Raw genomic sequence first — 19,179 nt, 5'->3', positions numbered from 1 at the left:
TAAGTGGATGATGGGTAGATGGGTGAATGGATGGGTGGATGGTTGGGTGAGTAGGTGGATGTATGTATGATGAGCAGATGGAAAGATGAATGGTGGATGGATGGTGAGTGGGTAGGTGGCTGGGTGAATAGGTGAAGGATTGGATGATGGGTAGATGGAAGGATGAATGGTGGATGGGTGAGTAGATGGATGGTAGATGGGTGGGTGGATGGAAGGTGAATTGTAGATGGATGGGTGGGTGAATGGATTGATGGTGGATGGGTGGATGAGTATATAGATGGATGGGTGGATGGGGTGAGTAGACAGATGGATAGATGATGGGTGGGTAGAAGGATGAATGGTGGATGGGTGGATAGATGGGTAAATAGATAGATAATGGAGGGATGAGGGGATGGATGGATGATGGGTGGATGGATGGAGAGGTGGATAGATGGATGGTGGATGAGTGGATGGGTAGAAGAGTGGAGGGATGGGAGGGTGGGTGAATGGTTGTCCCCAGTAACCTCAGGCTCCTTCTGGTGTGTGCTCTCAGCTTTGCTGAGCTGTGCTGCTCCTGGGGGGTTGGGGAGAGGGCTTTCCTCTTTTTACGGAGCACCACCCTAGCCAGCACTCATCTGTGGGATTGTAAGATTGCTGCCCAGAGGAGCTCGGAAGGAGCTGCCCCAGGAGCTCATTTCCTAGGAAGACAGATGCCATGGCCAGGCTCTCCCAGGAAGAACAGGTTGAAGGCCAAATCAGGCACTGAGTTGTCCTGGGCTCTCATCGTGAGGCCTCCTCCCTACCAGGCCTCAGTGTGTTTCACACACAGAAGACAGGGCAAGAGGTGGGCAGAAAATCTTCCTGCCAAGGAGGCAAATTCCCATTCTGCTCCTCCCATCTCCTCCTGTCTGTTCCTTAGTACTAACAGCTGTCTCAATGGAAGCTCCTGTATACCTGCCTAACATCTGCTTCCAGGAGGCCAGAAGGAGGGGCGCCTTCAGGGATCCTCCTTGACCTGACAGGGACTGGCTTGGTGGCTGCTGTGCCCCATGGGGAAGGGAGCAGCTGGGGCGTGTCCAGCCTGTGGGCTCTAAGTGGCACACCTTTAGGTACACCCCTCAGCAGCCTTGGGCACGGTGTGTCCTTCCCCAGGGCCTGGGCGAGGGCACTGTTTACCCCCAGACTCTGCTCACTATGAGGGTGCTGATGAGTGAAGACCTGGCTTGGCTGGCACACCCATGACTTGTGTTACTCCTGCCACTGCTGGTGGAAACCCACTCGGCAAGACTCAGCCCTGAGCACGGGATACTTGGGATCATTACTCTGATTATTGCTTTTTCCCAGACATATTGATCGGGCTCTAGCCACTGATTCTGGTGGCCCTTTGGTGGCCACAGGGGTCTGGGAGAAGAACTTTGATCTGAGATCTGTTTTCAGTCTAGGAGGTGATTTTATTTTTTAATTAAAAAATTGAGGGCAGTTGAGGCACTTTGAAAGAAAGGTACAGGTCTGAGTACAGCCTAGCGAGGGTTGACAAATGTCTTCACCACTGTAGTGATCATCTAAATCAGGATGAGAGCTCCCCCATCTGTCCCATCCCCCAGAAAGTTCCTTGAGTCAAGGGGCTGAGGGGAGGGTGCCAGGCACCTGGGCTGGTGATGCATTGTATGTGTGTGTGGTGGGCCTGGGAGCCCACCTGAGGGCCTCCCCTGATGCCAGCCTAAGAGTGCCCTGTGAGCTGTCAGGACAGCTGGTAGGGGGCCACAAAGGGGCAGCTGCCAGGACAGGGGTGGGAGAGGCCATCGGTTCATCTTCCACCTCCATGCCGGTAACACCCAATTCATTTGGGAACATTCCCATGCCCCTGGTGGGCATGGTCCTCAAGAGCTCCAAGACCCATGGGAGGCTGATGGGTGTGGAAGCTATGAGCACCTGAGGCAATGCATGGGAAGGCAGGGGTGGGCATCACCATGCCCCTAGCTACCGAGAAAAGGATGGCTGAAGGCCCTTTCCCAGGAAAGTGTTTAATGACACGTCCTGCCAAGAAATCCCTTTGCACACTGATTTAGCCTCACACTCTCTCTCCGTAGTCTGCCCCATTTGCCTCCTGTTCTCAGGGTGGCGGGGACACAGCTGAGAAGCCCCACCCACAGCAGGCCTGGGAAGCTTTCTCCCAGGGCCAGAATTCTCCCAGAGCGGGGTCCTATGGGGAATTCTCTCGAAATGTTTTTTTTTTTTTTAATTAAATCATAGCTGTGTACATTAATGCAATCATGGGGTACAATGTGCTAGTTTTATATATAATTTGAAATATTTTCATTGAACTAGTTAACATAGCCTTCATGGCATTTTCTTGGTTATTGTGTTCAGACATTTATATTCTGCATTTAGTTAAGTTTCACCTGTACCCTTCTAAGATGCAAGGTAGGTGTAGTCCCACCAATTATCCTTCCTCCTTCCTCCCTCTTCCCCTCCCTTGCCCCTTTCCCATCAACCCACGAATGGATCAATAAATTGTGGTATATGTACACCATGGAATATTATGCAGCCTTAAAGAAAGATGGAGACTTTACCTCTTTCATGTTTACATGGATGGAGCTGAAAAATATTCTTCTTAGCAAAGTATCTCAAGAATCAAAATGTTTGTGCAAAGCAAATGTTGTTACAATCCCTAGCAAGACGTTTTTTTAAAGTCAGTTACTGTTTGGAGTTATTTCCTCAATGCCCAGTCTGGAAGTGTCCCTGAGCCCTAGGACAGGGGCATTAAAAATAGTTCTGCAGGAGAGGCAGAGAGATGGAGATCTCAGGGCTGGTGGGGGGACCCCAGGCTCACGGCAGGGGGTGGGGCCTGAGGAGCGGGGGTCATTCTCATTGCTGTAACAGGAAACCAAACAACAAATCTTTACCCAGCCCCTGTCTGTTACTTCCAGAAGCAAAAAATGCCCCACTTAGAACTCCCCATACCACAATTGTCACCTGTCTCGAGGCTCATGCCCTGGGAATGGTCACCCTCTGGCTACCACCCAGGCAGGCTCTACTGTGTGCTGGGGGAGGGGACTCTAGGCTTTCTATGCGCCCCCTCCATTTCTGTCCACTTTCCAAAAGTTCTGAATTTTATTAAGGTCATAGTCTCCACTATTTGTGACATAAAACCAGTTTCAGAGAAAATGTTGGCTGTTCAACATTAAAACCCCCAGTGCCAGGTTCCTACACAGACACCAGGTACCAAGATAGGTGGGAAGGAGCTTCCTGTTGCTGCCCCATCACAGGGCCTAGGACATGCCTGGCCACGGGGGACATGGAGTCCCTTCCCCCGCCTCTCCTCTCCCCCCACCTGGTGCCACCCCAGCTTCCTGTCCCTGCACCCTGCCTCCTGTGCTTTCACCCCGCCTCCCTCTACCAGCCCTGTACCCGTCCCAGCTCTCCCACACCCTCCACCACTCCCACGTGTCCAGCCTCTGTTTCCTTCCCCACCTCCATGTGCCCCTCATCTCCCGTCCCCCAACCGTAACCCCACATCATCTCCCTAGAGCCCCTGCACACCACTCCCATGCGTTGGCCCCGCTTCTCCCGGCCTCTCTCCCCTCCCATCTTGCCCTCACTTCCAAGCTGGAGGAAAAATACCTAGGCAGTTCCTATCCTCACCTCCCCCCACCTGATGGGGGCTGACTCACCTGCAGAGATCCCAGCTGGGTGTGAGGAGGGGCTTCAGCCCTTAACTGGGCTCAGGGCATTAACAGAGGTGAACATGCCACCCTCCAAATCCCTGCCGGCCTCTGTCAGCGACGGGCTCTCGCCTGGGCCCTCCCATCTTATTCTGACGAAGATGGCAGACTGGTTGACTTCCAGCTCTGCATGGCCCCTGTGTGGGTCCCCATGTGTGTCTGTTGGGGGGGCTTTCTCAGCCATGTCCCAGAGGCCCTAGGTGGGTCTGTGTGACCGTGGGCCTGGCTGCAGACAGTGCCTTGCAGGCAGGACTGGCTGAGTGCGTGGCGTGCCTCACTGCCACTCTGTGTCCTGCCACTGGGTCCTTGCCTGGGCAGGTTCCTGTGCCGGGCTGCCTCTGCTCCACGCCTTCTGCCTGTCCACTGTTGCCCACGCATTGCCACCTGCCCAGTGTCCACAGTGCTCTGTGCATCTTCTCTGTGGCTGCTGTCATAGTGTGTTGTAATTGTGTCACAGCAACGTGGATCTCTGCTCCAGCCAGGGCAGGTGTTTTGTGGGTGGGGGACTAAAGGTGGCACCTAGCCGCCTGTGTGGTGGCAGGAGTCCTGTGCACAGGCTCACTGCCGAAGGTGGAGGGGCAGTCAGCCTCCAGGCCCCACCCTCATGCTGGATGTTCACCACCCCTGTCTGGCCGCCACCTTCCCCACCAAGACTCCAGCTGTTGGGGGGATAGGTCCCCAGAACCTGGCACCACGTGTCACAGGGCTGTCACTGCTTAAGTACCTGAAGGAAATTGGTGGCCATTTGGGCTTCCTGTAGACTCTAATTTATTGATTTATGGATGGATGAATGAGATGGGGTCTCACTATGTTACCCAGCCTTACACTCCTGGACTCAAGTGGTCCTCCCGCCTCAGCCTCTGGAGTAGGTGGGGCCTCAGGGCCCCCTGCTCATCTCCAGAGTCTTCTCTCTCTCCAGCCTCTCCCTGGCCCTGCTGCGCTTCTCTGCATAGCCGAGGGCCCTGCTGCCCAGGGGTGTATATGTATGGAATATGGAGGGAATTGTCTGTCCACCAGTTAACCTGGGCCACCAGCTGGAATTCAGGGATTCTACCTTTCCAATCATTCATCCAGCAAAGACTGAGGACCTAGGCTACACCATGCACTGGGCTGACAGCAGTGGACCAGTGTTCCCTGGCCTTCATAGACCAGGGTTTTGAGTGAAGGAACAAAGTAAAACATAATTGCAAGTTGCAACAAGTGCTTGGCAGCTATGACAGCTAGTGACCGGGGAACTGGGCAGGAGACCCACTTAAGCTTGGATGGTTGGGGAAGGCCTCTCATCAAAGAAGTGATCCTCCCTGGGTCTGAGAGTGAGACGGAGTGGACAGTCATGCAGGGGGGTGGCGAGTGAGGACGGCTGGGCTGGAGTGGGGGGCACAGCCTGGTGCCTTGGTGGTCTGGGTCCTGCTGGAGCCCTGCCTGTCAGATGCTGTCCTCTGGACACACCCTCCCCCCGCCCCCGGGATTCTTGGTGCATCTCAGTCTTATCTTCCTTCTTTTGGGGTCTCCTCCTTCCCTTTCACTGGCCTGTCTCTCCTGGTGTCTCCAGTGTGACTCCTTGTCATCTGTCGTCTACTCTCATCCTGTCTGTGTCTTTATCCATGCCTGTGGCCACCACTACTGAGCACCTGTACCCCCTGTGCTGGTCATCATCGAGTAGCTCGTGGTTTCTGGGGTACAGGAGCCCGGGAGCAGCTTAGCTGGGTGCTGTAGGCTCAGAGTCCCTCATGAGGTTACAGTCAGTATGTCAGCCAGGGCTGCTGGTGCCTGAAGGCTCCACTTCCTGGGTGACACACTCTCGTGGCTACTAGCTGGGGCCTTGGGTCCTCTCTCGGGGGGCTGCTCGAGTGTTCTGATGGCATGGCAGCTGGCTTCCTCCAGAGGGAGAGAAAGACAGTGTCGTGTTGTCCTCTGTGACCTAATCTCAGAGTCACAGCACCCTCACTTCTGCTGTGTCCTATTAGTGGGTCACACAGACCAGTCCGGGTGGCACCTGGAAGGGAATGACACACAGGTATAGGAGGTGAGGGCATGGGAGCTGGCTGCCAGGTCCCCTCCTCAGCCTAAGATCCAGGCACCTGACCGCCTACTAACCTCCTGCCCCTCACATATCCCAAGGGCTCTTCAGGCCCAGCATGTCTAACCTGAACTCAGCGCTGTGGCCTAGACGCGTCCTATGACACCATCTGTAACGTAGGACAAGGTATAACAAGCAAGTGACAATACCATAAACCACATTGTCACCCCAGCTGAAGCCCCTGCTCTGTGACCGTCCAGTGTCCTGAGCCTCCAAGACCCCCCCCCCCCAGCCCCACTCCCCACCTTACCGGGAGCTGGCGCCCTGTCTATGTAGTTAGATGCACCAAAAGCTGGGACGTGGCCTGTACGCTGCTCATCCCCCATGCAGGACCGCTTGCTGAGTCCCCGGGACATGTCTACCCACCTCCACCTCCTCCCCCTGCCCTGCCCTGAGTCCGAGTCCCCCCTGTGGTCACCTGGGGTGGCTTCCTCCCTGATAGTTCTGCCTGGGGCGTCCATGGCAGCCCCTCGTGTGCTTCCTTAGACAGATCTGCACAGCTCACTGATCACCATTCTCAGACTTAAAGCACGTGGTGTTCAAGATGCCTCCTGATCTGGTTCCCGACATGTGGCCAGTGTCATCTTCTGGTACATCCAGTCCTAAGTTGCCTCTGTTATTTGCGTTCCCTGGAGGACATCTTCCTGCCCCCGTCCAGGGCTTGGTCCCTACTGTACCCGCTTCCTTCTCTCCTTTCCCTCCTCTCTCCTCCCCTCCCATACCCTCCCCTTCTCCCCCCCTCCCCTCTCCTTCCTCTCTCCTCTCTCTGCTTCTCTCTGAGTTTGGTCACCTGCTCTGGAAAGCCAGGGCACCCTCCCCCCATGAAGGGTTAGGTTTCCGAGCACCTGTCACCCTCTCTATTAGCACCTCATTGGTGTACACACTCACACGTGTTTACTTAGCATCTGCTGTATGCCAGCCACTGTCTTAGCTGTAGCATTGAGCAAGACAGGCTCTGCCTGGGGTGCTTGCCAGCTGTGTGAGCCTGTACCCCACCTCTCTCTGCATGGCAAGCCCCTTGGAGAAGGTCAGGTGGTGTTCTTCTCTGTATCCCCAGCATCTGACATGGGAATGGTGCTTTCTGGAAGGACCAGAATATCGGAGCAGGGTGACCTGACGTTTGCTAAGTGTGTCGCAGCTTAATTTACCGTCTGGAGGTCTCGGGTCACAGATTCCAAATGCAGGAACCTGGGCTGCCTTGGTGGGGGGCAGTGCCGGGAGAATTGCCAGGAAAGCCCAGAAATGCTTGCCCAGGGTGGCCCCGTTTCATTGAGGGTGCTGGAAACTCAAGCAGCCTAATGTGCTAGCCACAGCTGGGCTGAGGTTATGTCATATTTAGGGGACGTTCCTGGTTTAGAGCAGGAGACTCTCCACCCTGATTCCAGCATCACAGGCAGGGGGCCCCCAGCCCCTGCCCAGGTCACGCAGCCTCCAGCCTCGCCTCCAGAAACTGTTTCCCTGACCTTGGGGAAAATTGCTTCCCAAATTACAGCCCTCTACTTTGCCGACTTTAAACACATCGCCGAGGACACATAAATTACATAAGGGCCTTCCCTTTCCCATTGGCTACGTTGAGTAATGTAATGTTTCAACAATACCAAAAGGTACACTGTATTATTAAAACACACCGGTACTCAGAAAGAAGCAGCACAGCCACAGGAAAACTGTCACGCACTCCCACCAGATGCCAGAATAATAAAGCCCAAATTATTTTTGCCGGAGACAGGATTCATAAGGCATGTGGGGAGTCAGGGATGAAGCTGGTCTCACAAGAGTGGTTTGAACACGGGAGGCGTAGGTTCATTTATTCAGAATATGGAATATTCCTCCCAATCTTTACTCCCGACACGAGCCACCCTGTGTTGTTTTTCTCTTGGTTAAAGGAACAGCAAGTTTTGGTTTCTTGGTTTGAGTCCCATTTTAAACTCTGACTTTGGTCATTATTAGCTTGTGTTTCAGGGTAAGCAGAGAGTGAAGAGGAAGTGGGTAATGAGAAATTGGACACAAAGCCACCATCCTGAAAGGTGTCACGAGAGGCCCTGATGAAAGAAGATGGGAAAAGAAAAGAGCTCGGCACACAGAGACCAGCTAGTTTAAGGAAAAAGAGAGAAGACAGGCTTGCTGAGCTGCGGAGTGGGCAAGGTGACGAGATCACTTTCCCTGTCCACATTTGGATAATGCAATGATTTTTAAAAATGACTACTAGATTCGTTTTGTTTTTTAACTTTCTGCCAGGTAGAATTGGTGGGCTAAAATTTTTTCTCTCTGCAACGAAAGCAACTAGCAAAGGTGTGGTTTGAGGAGAAAGGCCTGATTCTAAAATGTGCAGGCTGAGCCCCTGGGGTTTTGCAGGTGCCATTTCCTGCGTCCCTCCAGGAAGCCAGGCAGGAAAGAGGACATGGTCCCCATGATATTAGTGTCCTCCTTACAAAAACAAACAAATGAACAAAATACAATAAAAACCCAAACGTGATTTCCAAAGACTTCAGGGTCCTTTCTTTGGAGAGACCTTGGTCTCATGTCTGCTGCAAAGTGTCTCCACCATGAGCCCGTGTCTGACCTCACAGAGGCCGTGCGCTGAGCAGCCCTCTTTGGGGCATAGGAGAAAACGCATCTCTAATTCAGGGCCTGGCCCTTTCTGTATTCTTTGTCTGTGCCTCTCTCAGGGAGGTCTGTTCCAGACGCTGTGAGCACAGACTGGGGTCACTGTTCACCCTGCCTGATAGTGGGGGCCTGGGTTTGTATCTAGCACACACCAGGTGCTTCATAGGCGCAGATGGGGACAGGAGCAGGAACCAGCATTTCCCAGGTCCCACGGTCCACAGGCAATGGCCTGGGAGAACCCAGGCCTGTGGGTCAGGCTTCAGGTTCTTCCCAGCATCTTGCCCCAAATTCTCCAGGGAGCGTCACCCAGGCTGTCACAGAGAGTGGTGTGCAGTGGGCCCTCAGCAGGTATGGCCCTGGAATTCAAGTCCGGATTCAAGTCCAGCACTCCCAGAGCTGCACCTGCCCAGGGGGTGCCCTTGTCTAGTGACCTCAAAACCTGCCCCATGTACGGGCAGCAAGTGGGGAGGGGACCCTGAGATGAGGGGCCCTTCTTAACTCTTAGGCCATTTCTGTTCCTCTGCAGTCCCTCATCCTGAGTCCTACAAATGCCCCCATACCAGCACATGGTCCTTAATTTATAAAGAAGCAGTGCACCCCCCCGCCTGTCCTGGGGTCTGAGGTGCCAGTGTGCCTTTCTCTTTGGAGATTTGGGGAAAACTCCAGAAAGTAAGCTCTGTTGTTGGGCCTTTCTCTGCATAAGGGGCCGTGGGACATCTGGGATCTTTGGTGGGCTTAGTTAGTTTGCCTTGAAAACACACAATGGGATGGGCCTCACTCCACCTCCAGGGTCTGGGACTCCCCCAGGACAGATGCAGATTAGTGACAACTTCCTCTTAATTGGGCTCTTGGAAGCTTTCATCAGACATGTTGCCCACCGAGCCCAGCCTCCTCCTTTTTTCCAACGTCCATTCCACAGGAGCTAGCTGAGCGCTAGCTATGTGCCCGCCCAGTGCTGGGGGGTGGTGCTGGTCAGCCTCGTGTAACTGTTTGGATGATGATGATGATGATGATGATGATGACGACGACGATTAGTCCAGGTCCGCCCTACCCCCATCTCGGCCCCACCTTCCTCACCGGTGCTCACCTGTCACCCCTGGGCCCCTTTGGCCTCAGCAGACATGTGTCCATACTCTGACCGAAGGAAGTGTGTCCATCTAAGGCGGCTGGGCCAGCCAATCAGGTCACTTCTTCCTGCCTTCCCTGCCCTTCCTCAGGCTAGTCGGCTGGGCCCTTCTCTGCCTGGCCAGTGCCCCCCACCTGCTCCAACCTTCCCTTGCCCACATCTCTGCCCCAGCCCTCCCCATCTCTCCCTACGTCCAGGCTGGAGGAATGTGCCTTGTCCCCAGGGGCCTTCCTCTCTCTGTCTCTCTTCCCTCCTCCCTCCCTCTCTCCCCCACTGTCTCCCTGTCTCATATTTGTCCCCATCCTCAGTCCCTCTCTTTCTCTCTCCCTCCTTCCCCTACTTTGTGTGTTTGCTTATTTTCTTGTAGGAGATGCTTTTTAGAAGTCCAGGTGTCTGTGTTTCCATGTTCTCTCCCCACTGACCAGAATCTGAGGGTCTGTTGTGGGCCAGTGCACCAAAGGCAAACCCCAGCCTCCTGCTGCCCTGGGAGCTGGCTGGCTCAGCAGCTGCCACTGGCTGGAGTGGCCAGAACTCTCTGTAGGCCAGGACATTCAAACTGATGGGATGCAAAGTCCTCTGAGATGGAGCCCTCCCACCCAGGCCCCGGGCACAGCCCCAGCCTGTGACAGAACCAGGCCTCACACTGTCCAGCTCTCCTGACCCCAATGTCTGGCCTTCCTGAGAAACTTAAGGCCCCGGACTCCCAGATTATTTGGGAGGAATCCAAATCCTCTTTAAGCAAGAGGTTTGGAAGAAGCAGGTGGAGGCTTAGGAACGTGTGTCTGTGTGTGTGTCTGTATGTGTGCATGTGTGTATGTGAGCCTGCAGGTATGCATGTATGCACATGTGTGTGTGTCTGTGTGCATGTATGTGTGGGACAGGATGGAGGCTGGGAATTCCTCCCCCACCTCCCTACAGCAGGCAGGGTGAGGCAGCCTCAGGGTCCTTTTGCCCTGCAGTACCCTCTCTGTGGCTCCTGCACTGAGCCTGGCGTCACGCTTAGCAGGATGGGGCACAATAAATACAGCTCAGAAAGTGAGGAAACCTCAGAGCCCTCCCAACGGATGGGGTCGAGGAGGCAGGCCCTGGCCTGGGGTGGCCCTCGCCCCTCCTCCTGCCTTCCTCACCCACCTCGCCTGAGGGCTGGAGAGCCCACGTACAGCTTGGAGGCCCCCCACTGCCTCCTGCCCCCCACTCCTGCCCCCTAGGGCAGCTGTGAGCCCTGGGCGAGGCTTGTGATTCCAAAACCCCATGGCCCCTGGGTGCAGTGCAGGGACCCTGGCAGCAGGGCTGAGGGGCCCATGTTTTGAACTGTGGGTGACAGGTGGCGTCTCCTGCTGCTGAGTGAGGGGAAATGCGAATTTGCAACCTGGGACAAGCTATTAAATCATCTCCCACTCAGCTGGGGGCCAGGAAAACAAACCTGGGTTGGGCCCATCGGTGGGGCAGGAGCATTCCAGGCTCTCTGGGTCCAGGTCTGTTGCTGCGTTGAGGGTGGTCCCCACCTTCAGGTTCAGTGGCCTAAAGAGCTCCATTTTCCGAGCGAAATGGAGCTCTTTACATTTTCGGGGGTGGGGGTGGGGATACGACCTGGTGACATAAAACAACGTTTCAGGTGAGCTTGGCTTGCAAAGGGCTGTGTGGAGAGGTGCCCGTGCGCAGCTCAGCCTATGGGTGGGGGGCTGTGAGGGCATCTGCTCCTGGAGAAGGTGGCCTGGGTTCTGGGTATGGTAAATGAACGTCACTCTGCCAGCGGGGGGCAGGCTTGGAGGCCTTTATCGCCTTGCCCCTGCTGTCTTAGTGCCCCTTCTCCCAGGACCCTCACCCTCTAGGTCACAGGGGCCTGGATGGATAGCATTGAGATGTCCTCGGGGATCCCCAGAGGCAATTCAGGGTCCCCAGGGACTGATTCTGTTTCCATCTCATCAGGGACGGGTCTGACTTCCCCTGCTGCCTTCCAGTGGGAGCCTCCCTATCTGGCTGCTCTAGGGAGGGCAGGTCTGTCAGCCTCGAAGGCGGGAGAACTGACCCCCACCCCCATGGGTGGCTGATGGCCCTACTGCTTAGCTGGCCACTCCTGGGACTTCCTGCCCACCCAGATCCTGGGCCTCTCTGCTTCAGGGGTGGTGGGAGAGACCCCAGAGCAGGAAGGCAGGGCTGTTGTCCAGGACCACCTCCTCATCCAGGCTCTGGGAGACTTGTCTGAGGAGGAGGTGACAATAACACTTGGGCATCATTTCCAGGACAGAAAGGGCATCTGTTGTCTCCCTGAAGTCTCCAAGGGTACCAGGAGGGGCTGAAGGAGTTCAGACACAGCAGCCAGGGCCTGGAGCCATGGGGGCTGTGGACGCAGGGGAGGGGGACAGGACTGCAGGCTTCCAGCCACCTTCAGGCCCCTGCTCCAGAGGGCCTGGGCCACGTGACCCCAGCCGTGCCTCTCCTGCTGGCTGAGAGAGGCCAGTCTGCCCTCAAGGCCCCTTCTACCTCCACCTGAGGCCAACTGAGGCCCCTCCCTGAGCCATCTCCCTCTCTGCCTTTCGACCATGGAGCTAAGATGGGACAGTATGTCACACACACACTTTTCCCATTGAAAAGTGGCTCCTGTGCTCAGCAGCTGGCACTGTACGGGGTGGTCCCTGATGGGGCTCATGTTCCCAGGGATTAACCAGGCTCTCCAGGGGCCAGTCCTGCTCTTTGTGTTCCCTTCCATAGCTGCATTTTAGAAAAAGAAGCAAACTGGTAGTTTTATTATTTTTGTTGTTGTTTAGAGCCCTGTGGTGCTATTTCTGGGGATGTGCCAATGGTAGGGACGATGTGAACAGACACAGCTCAGCCACTCCCTGCCTAACCCCATCTCAGGGTGGGTCAGAGTGGGTCTCAGTGGGTCTCCTGCCTGCCTGCTGCCTGCTGCCTGGGGTGGAGGAAACCAAATGGGCAAGAGACTTCCGAGGCGTGGGTGCCCACTGCCCCACCAGCCCCCTTCTTGTTCCCAGTCTAGAGAGTGATAACGAGAGACTATTGTAGATAAACCCAGAAATATTGATGGGGAAGAGAAACCTGTGGGTTCATCCATTCATTCACTTAAAACTTGTGGAGTGAGCCCCACTCTGCCTATTGCAGGCACTGGGGACATAGTGCTGAACCCAGTCTGTCCCCAGGGACAGAGCTTGCTTTCCCCAAGGCAACCAAGGCAGCAGGAGGCACAAGGTATGACCCATCCTGGGGGCAATTTATGGAAAAGGGGGCAGGGAATGCCTGGGGGTGGTGGTTATTTTTACAGGTGATCTGTTTCTGGATGGCCTCATTGGAAAGGGACCAAGAGTCCCTGGGAGGAGAGGGGCCCCGCAGCTATTCAGGGAAGAGCATTTGATGCAGCAGCAGGCCAGGCGAGGCTCAGGGTGGGGGTGGCGGGTGGCGTGCTCACAGGGGGGAAGGGGGACTGCAGAGAGGAGGGGGAGTGTGGCAGGAGCGTGCCTGGCAGGGAAGGATTTACCCTGAGGCTGTGGATGGGAGCACCAGCCCCAGGAGGGACTCGGAGTCTTATTTCTGCCTCATGGTCCTGTTTTCTTAGAAAGTCCCCCACGCCCCTGGTTCATGTAAGCTGGATTCACCCAGCTCTCGGGCCACTGAAGCCACTTTGGATGTTTCCTCCGAATGGGAGGAGGCCTTGGGACGTACTTGTGGGGTTGATGGCAGGGCAGGGCAGGGACCTGAGCTGGCTTAGGCTTGGCCAGGGCAGGGTCAGAGTTCTCAGGAAGAACTCAGAGGGCGGCAGCCCCTGCAGTGGGGCTGGGGGTTGTCCTAATGGTCTGTTTCCCACTAGGCTGTTCCCTGGGACCTGCAAAGCTAAGTGCTCTTTGGAAGTTCGCTCATCCCTGGGGACTTTGAAGCTGCCCCCTTCTCCAGCATGTTAATGCCAGCGTTTGTTCTGCAGCAAAAGGAAGATGTTTGCTTCAAAGGCATCTTGTTTTCACTTTCTTTTTTCCCTCTTTAGGTTGAAAACCTGTCTCTGAGGACCTAAGCCTCCTCCTGTGATACCTGCCCTTCCTCGCAAACCTCCACCCCAAGGAGTTCCAGAAAGAACCCCGCAGGGCCTCCCCACAGCCAGACAGACTTCCTCTCCCATCCCCAGGTAAGGCTGCTGCGCCACCCACCATGCCCATCTTGAGTTTGCATTTGCAACGGAAAGTGTTGAGATGCGGAGATTTTGTTTCTCGGACGGGCTGCAGGGAGGCACACTCTGTGCTGGCCTCTGGTTTGGCTCATGGTATCTCTGTGGACTAGGAAGGGAGGAGGGGCAAGGCTCCAGGAAAGTGCTGGGTGGAGCTCGGTGAGGAGCAGCCCCCATCTGCACCATGAAACTGGTCAGCCTGGCCATGGGGGACTCAGTTCTGGGACAGAGGAGGGATGGGCGTGTGGGGTCCGCTGTCTGGTGTCAGCATGATGTGCTGTCACGGCCAAGGCCAGGGTACGCTTTCCCCAACATGGTCCGTATTCTGCTGTCCAGATGGCCCCACAGCCCAGGGAGTGGCCTTAAAGCCACGTCTGCTTCTAGAGGGGACAGATGTTCCCACCCTGAGTGGATGGGCTGCAGGTGCAGGTCATTCTGGCACTGACCACCCAGAGCCAGTGCTGCACTCGCAGAGGTAGGGCAAAGTCTCCTGCAGGGCAGCCCCACTTTGGGTACCAGCTGCAAGGGCTGCTTCTGCACCTCTGTCCTCAAATTCAGGGGACACCATGACCCTCAGTGCCAATAATTTGCTAGAACAATTTGTAGAACTCAAGAAAGCATGTCACCCCCCATGCAACAGAGGACACACACAGGGCAGGTCTGGAAGGGTCCCAGACACACATGGCACTTCCATGTCCCTGTGGACTAAGGACACCCTCCTGGGTTGTCTGTGTGTTTGCCAACTAGAAAACTCCCAGCTTTGGATCCAGAATGTCACCAAGGTCTTTTTACATCATCGACCATGCAAGCGAGCTTGGCCTCTGGCCCCTTCCTGTTCCTTTGAGGAGGGGGGTGAGATTTCCAACACTCCAACCACATGCTCGGCAAGACCCACCCCTGACACTACCTGAGGCCACCAAGAGTCACCTGGCCTGTAGAAGGTCAGGTGTGGTCCAGAGGGGCTTGTCATGAATAAGGAAAGACATTGGAAATTATGTCCATTGGAAATTCTGAAGGGTTTAGATGTCGCCTCCCAAGAACCAGGGACAAAAACCAGACAAATTCTTGACTAAACCCCATGCGAAGTTCAGGACAGCCCTGCGCCCCCCTGGTAAGCAGCACAGAGCTGTGAGTCAGTGTCGCCCAGGGCAGGGAAACGTGAGCCCACACACCTGCGGTCAGGCCCACGTGTGCTCAGCTTGCCTCTTTCTGGAGGCAGTGGGTGCTGCTCCACCCGGGGCCTTTGTGGGGCTTCTTTTCTTGCTGTGGGCTCATTGACCCACTGACCAGTGATATGAGCACATGTCAGCTGTGGTAAGCCCTGTGCCAAGTCCTGGCCCACGTGGTGTTTACTTTCCAGCAGGGCAGGGAGAATGGATCAGCACAGACTTCAGTAACGTGGGGTAGTGATCCAGCCAGGTGAGGGGGCAGGGGCTGCTGTGTGTGGGATGGGGTGTGGTGAGCTCTGTGAAGTGGGGAGGGGGCACTGACAGGTCTGGGGGAGCATCTGGCAGAGAGAACAGAGGTGTAAAGGCCACAGGGCAGCGGGTATGGGCGAGTGAGAGGGCTGCCGGGCCCAACTGAGTGGCTGAGTAGCCGAGTGGGCTGAGGGGGGGGACAAGGCAGTGTTCAGGCTGGGTCAAAGGCCTACAGCCTGGGAAGAGTTCAGATTTTGTCTCAAGGGTGGTAGGGACCGCTGAAGGGCTCTGAGAAAAGTGGTGAGTGCCTTCCGTGGTGGGCAGAGTAGAGAAGGGCTGACTGTCCATGGACCTGGAACGAGACATGTGGCAACTCCGGGGCTATATCTTGAGATGAGACTGTAAACAAGTTTCCTTCTGCACTGAAATGGCTCTGATACCCCCTTGCTGAAACCACTAGGGACCCCACTAGGGACCCCATTGGGAGCCCAGAAAGATGGCCACACATCCAGACTGACGGGGACAGAGCCAGTGGCAGCAGCATGACCAGCTGGAAGGTCGTGGTCCCCTGCTCTGTGTCCTCCCCCTTTTGTGCTGTGTTGTGGTAAAGCTGGCATCTCTTTGCTCTGTGCTGAGATAGTGGCCTTGCCACTTAGTCTGTGAGAGATTTATGTTGGACACACGGTTGCTCAGTGTGGGACGAGTGGCCCCAGGGGGGAGGGTCTTACACTATCCCTGGAGCCTGAGGTTCCTGGTTCCAAGCTTGTGTACAGAGCTCTGTCCCAGCGAGAGTGGCTGAGCGCAGACATCCTGCAGCAGGCGACAGTGGCATCATTTCCCTACTCTTCTGGCTGCCTCCTCAAAAGAGGGCCTGAGAATCAGTGTCCCCATCACCCAAAGGTAAATTCTGGATGTCAAGGGAGCTGAAAGCATGAGACCAAAGTGTGCCCCGGGTCTGGAAGTCCAGGGCTCGGTGGAGTTGCTGCACAAGCTCCCTTGGCCTGGTGTGTTCACTTCCAGCCCTTGCTGGCTCTTTCACACTGGGCTGCACCATGGAGGCTGTCCATTTGGGAGTCTTCCCTGGCCAATGGGGCAAGGTGGAGGGGTGCGCTCCTAAGGGAAGGCCCCCAAGCGAGGGCCCCCAGCTGCCCCGGAAGCCAGCAGCCTGCGTGTGGCCCTGGAGCTCTTTCTGTCTCGTCATCACCTTCAGGAAGGCAGGTGGCAGATGCCTGAAAAAAGAGAGCCAGACACAGGGGTCAAGGTCAGGTGTGCCCGGCTCTTCAGCACCTGTGGAACCCTCCCCAGGGCAGCACTCTGGCTCTCTCCCTGGGAGCTGGACATGGTCTCCTAGAGGGGCTGCTAAGCCCACCCTTGGGTGTACCCGAGCCCCTGCATGGCCACGTCCTCTGAGGCCCGCGGTGTTCCTAGTGGAAAGCACTTCCTCAGAGTGGCTTCTGGGTCAGTGATGGGAAACAGGGCAGGCACGGCCAGCAGGAGCTTTCACCCCTCAGGTGGGATTGGACTGTGTGGTGTGGGAGTGGCCTCAGACCAGAGGCCTTTTTGGTTTGGCCTGGTCATTGCAGAGGTGTCCTTGCTTCAGAGCAGATGTGGGAGGAGGCTGTTGCCTCCCAGGTCATCGCCCCAGCCTCAGCTTATTTCCTGTGCATTAGAAAGGGCCCCATCAATTAGATCTCATTTACGTTTGTCCCTCTAAATATGGGTTCAGTGTGGACGTGACTGTGCAGTAAATGGCGAGCCCTTTGTAAAAACACAACAGAAGTTAATCTGCTGCAGAAGATCTGTCTATTCCATGCCATAGCTGAGGCCTGAAGTAGAGAGTCCCTCAGCTCTGTAGGGAGGAGATGGGCCTGGATGAGATCTCATGGTGGGCATCACCTGCCACCTGCTCTTCCAGCCCCGATCCTCCCGTGCTTCCTTCCCCTCCCTCTTGCCACCTCATGGGATGATCAGAATCCCCCCAAACTACATTCCTGTACAAGTCGAGGTCACTCAGAGGAGCCAGAGGGTGTGGCCGGGCATCCCTTCTCCTTGTTCTGGAGCTGAGAGATAAGCCTAGTCCTCTGCCTTGGACACAGACAACCGTGTGTGTGGAACCACAGGTGACTGCAGTGGGGGCTGCCACACATGTTGGGGCCACAGGCAAGTGTGGCCCAGGCGCAGTCTGCACACTCCAGCCCAGCCCCACCTGGGGGAGGCGCCCATGGGCAGCAGCACACGACTTCCCATAAATCTTCCCCAGTGAGCAGGCTTCCTGAGCTCATCCATCACGCCCGTCTCTTATCTGCTTGTTTTTAAAAGCTGTTAAACTGGGATCCATCCCGGGGGAGCCTGGTGCCCTCGAGGGCCAGCGAAGCAAGGCTGCCCGTGCTAGCCGTGTGACTCCGCGGAGCTCTCTGGAGCGTGGGCGCCCAGCGGCTTCGTCTAGTTACGCCAAAGCTAATGGGGTGTTCTCTGCTGCCTGCCGCTAATGCGCCTCTGCCACAGGAGGACGTCAGGGTTGCCACTGGGTGGACCAGGTGACGCCCAGCTGAAGGATGACCTGGAGGCAGCTCATTTCCTTCTTGTAGCTGATATTTTAATGTGAAGACTGTAGCTCGAACCAGTCTTTAGAAATAGGGGTCCTTCCAAACACACCTGTGGTTTCTCTCTCTCTCCCTTTTTTATTAGATCATAACTGTGTACATTACTGCAATTATGGGGTACAATGTGCTGACTCTATATACAATCTAGAATGTTCTTGTATTGACAAATGTGTTTGGAAAAGAAGGTTTGGGAAGGTGTCCAGCTGCACCACTCTGGTGCCTCCTCCTGACCATTTACCACCAGAGCAGGCTCTGGGCTGCTCTCTGAGAAAGAGAAAGCTAGAGGGGGAGCTGGGGTCCCTCTCAATAGCCCCTCACATGCTCCCCCACACCTCACAGGAGAGTTTTCTGTGCTCTCTCCTCTGGTCCCTTCCCTGAAGTTCGGGGACAGAGTGGAGGAGGTGAGAGCTGTCAGAGATGCCTGGTCCCCGCCGCCTTCCTCTGCATGGGGCATCTCTGCTGGAATCCTGAACGCCCACCCGGCTGACTAGTGTTGGGTTTGCTTCCAAGAACTCTCCTGGCTGTCTCCAGACAGATGTCACAGACCTCGGTGGCATTTGTGATATTTTGTCCCATCTGCTTTTGGCATCTCTTCTCTCTTTTTCTTTGCCCTACATTTGTTGGTTGAAGGATAAAAGTGCTTGTTGGCGCTGCTGTGATGTGTTTAAAAAAATGGAAAACCGGGCCAGTGTATTTTCCTGGTGACTTCTGGGCTCTGTGAGTGAGCAGCGAGGAGGCTGGGTGGGTCACCAAGGGTGCTGTCAACAGTCCCTAGGCCACGGTTCCTCCCAGAAGCTGTTCAATTAGGGCCCATTAGCCACTCAGAGTGTTAAGGCATTAAGGGCAATTAAGGGTGAGAAGAGCTCCCAGATGTAGCCCCAGTGCTGGGCGGGGGTGGGAGGCGGGCAGAGGCTCTGCCGCCAGCTCCTGAAAAGAGGGCGGCAGGAACCAGGCAGCATGTCATGGGGCAGGGCCGGGTCCTGGGGCCGGTGGCAGACCCCAGAGCCCAGCTCTGGGTGTGGCCATCAGGTCCTCTGCGTGAGTTTCCCAAGGCTGCCGTGACAATGCACCACAAACTCAGGGGCTTCAAATGACAACTGCCTGATCCAACAGTGCTCTGGAGGGAGGCAGAGTTCAAAGGCAAGATGCCAATAGGTGGTTCTGAGGGCAAAGCCGCCCGTGCATGTCCTGGCCCTGGGCTGCTGGCAATCCTTGGTGTCCTTTGTGGATGCGTCATATGGATCTCAGCCTCCAGCGCCATGTGGCTTCTCCCTGTGTCTGTGTCTGCCAGTCCATGTGCACATGGGTGCTCCTATTTCCTTTTTTTTTTTTTGAGACAGAGCCTCAAGCTGTCCCCCTGGGTAGAGTGCCTTGGCATCACAGCTCACAGCAACCTCCAACTCCTGGGCTCAAGCAATTCTCCTGCTTCCTCCGCCTCCCAAATAGCTGGGACTACAGGCGCCCGCCACAAGG

The 19,179-nt window shown here is 55.7% G+C and overlaps 1 protein-coding gene across 4 annotated transcripts in view; it reads left to right on the top strand.

Moving 5' to 3' along the window:
• Positions 1-19,179, top strand: part of RBFOX3 (RNA binding fox-1 homolog 3) — a 395,158-nt gene that overhangs the window by 91,821 nt on the left and 284,158 nt on the right. For all 4 annotated transcript variants that reach the window (XM_053569052.1, XM_053569049.1, XM_053569051.1 and 1 more), the window contains exon 2: positions 13,509-13,646. The gene's annotated coding sequence lies outside the window, so the exon portion shown is untranslated. The remainder of the gene's footprint in view (positions 1-13,508; positions 13,647-19,179) is intronic.

Source organism: Nycticebus coucang, chromosome 18 (assembly GCF_027406575.1).
Source record: "Nycticebus coucang isolate mNycCou1 chromosome 18, mNycCou1.pri, whole genome shotgun sequence".
Lineage (NCBI taxonomy): Eukaryota > Metazoa > Chordata > Mammalia > Primates > Lorisidae > Nycticebus > Nycticebus coucang.
This window is presented reverse-complemented; position numbering and strand designations above follow the sequence as displayed.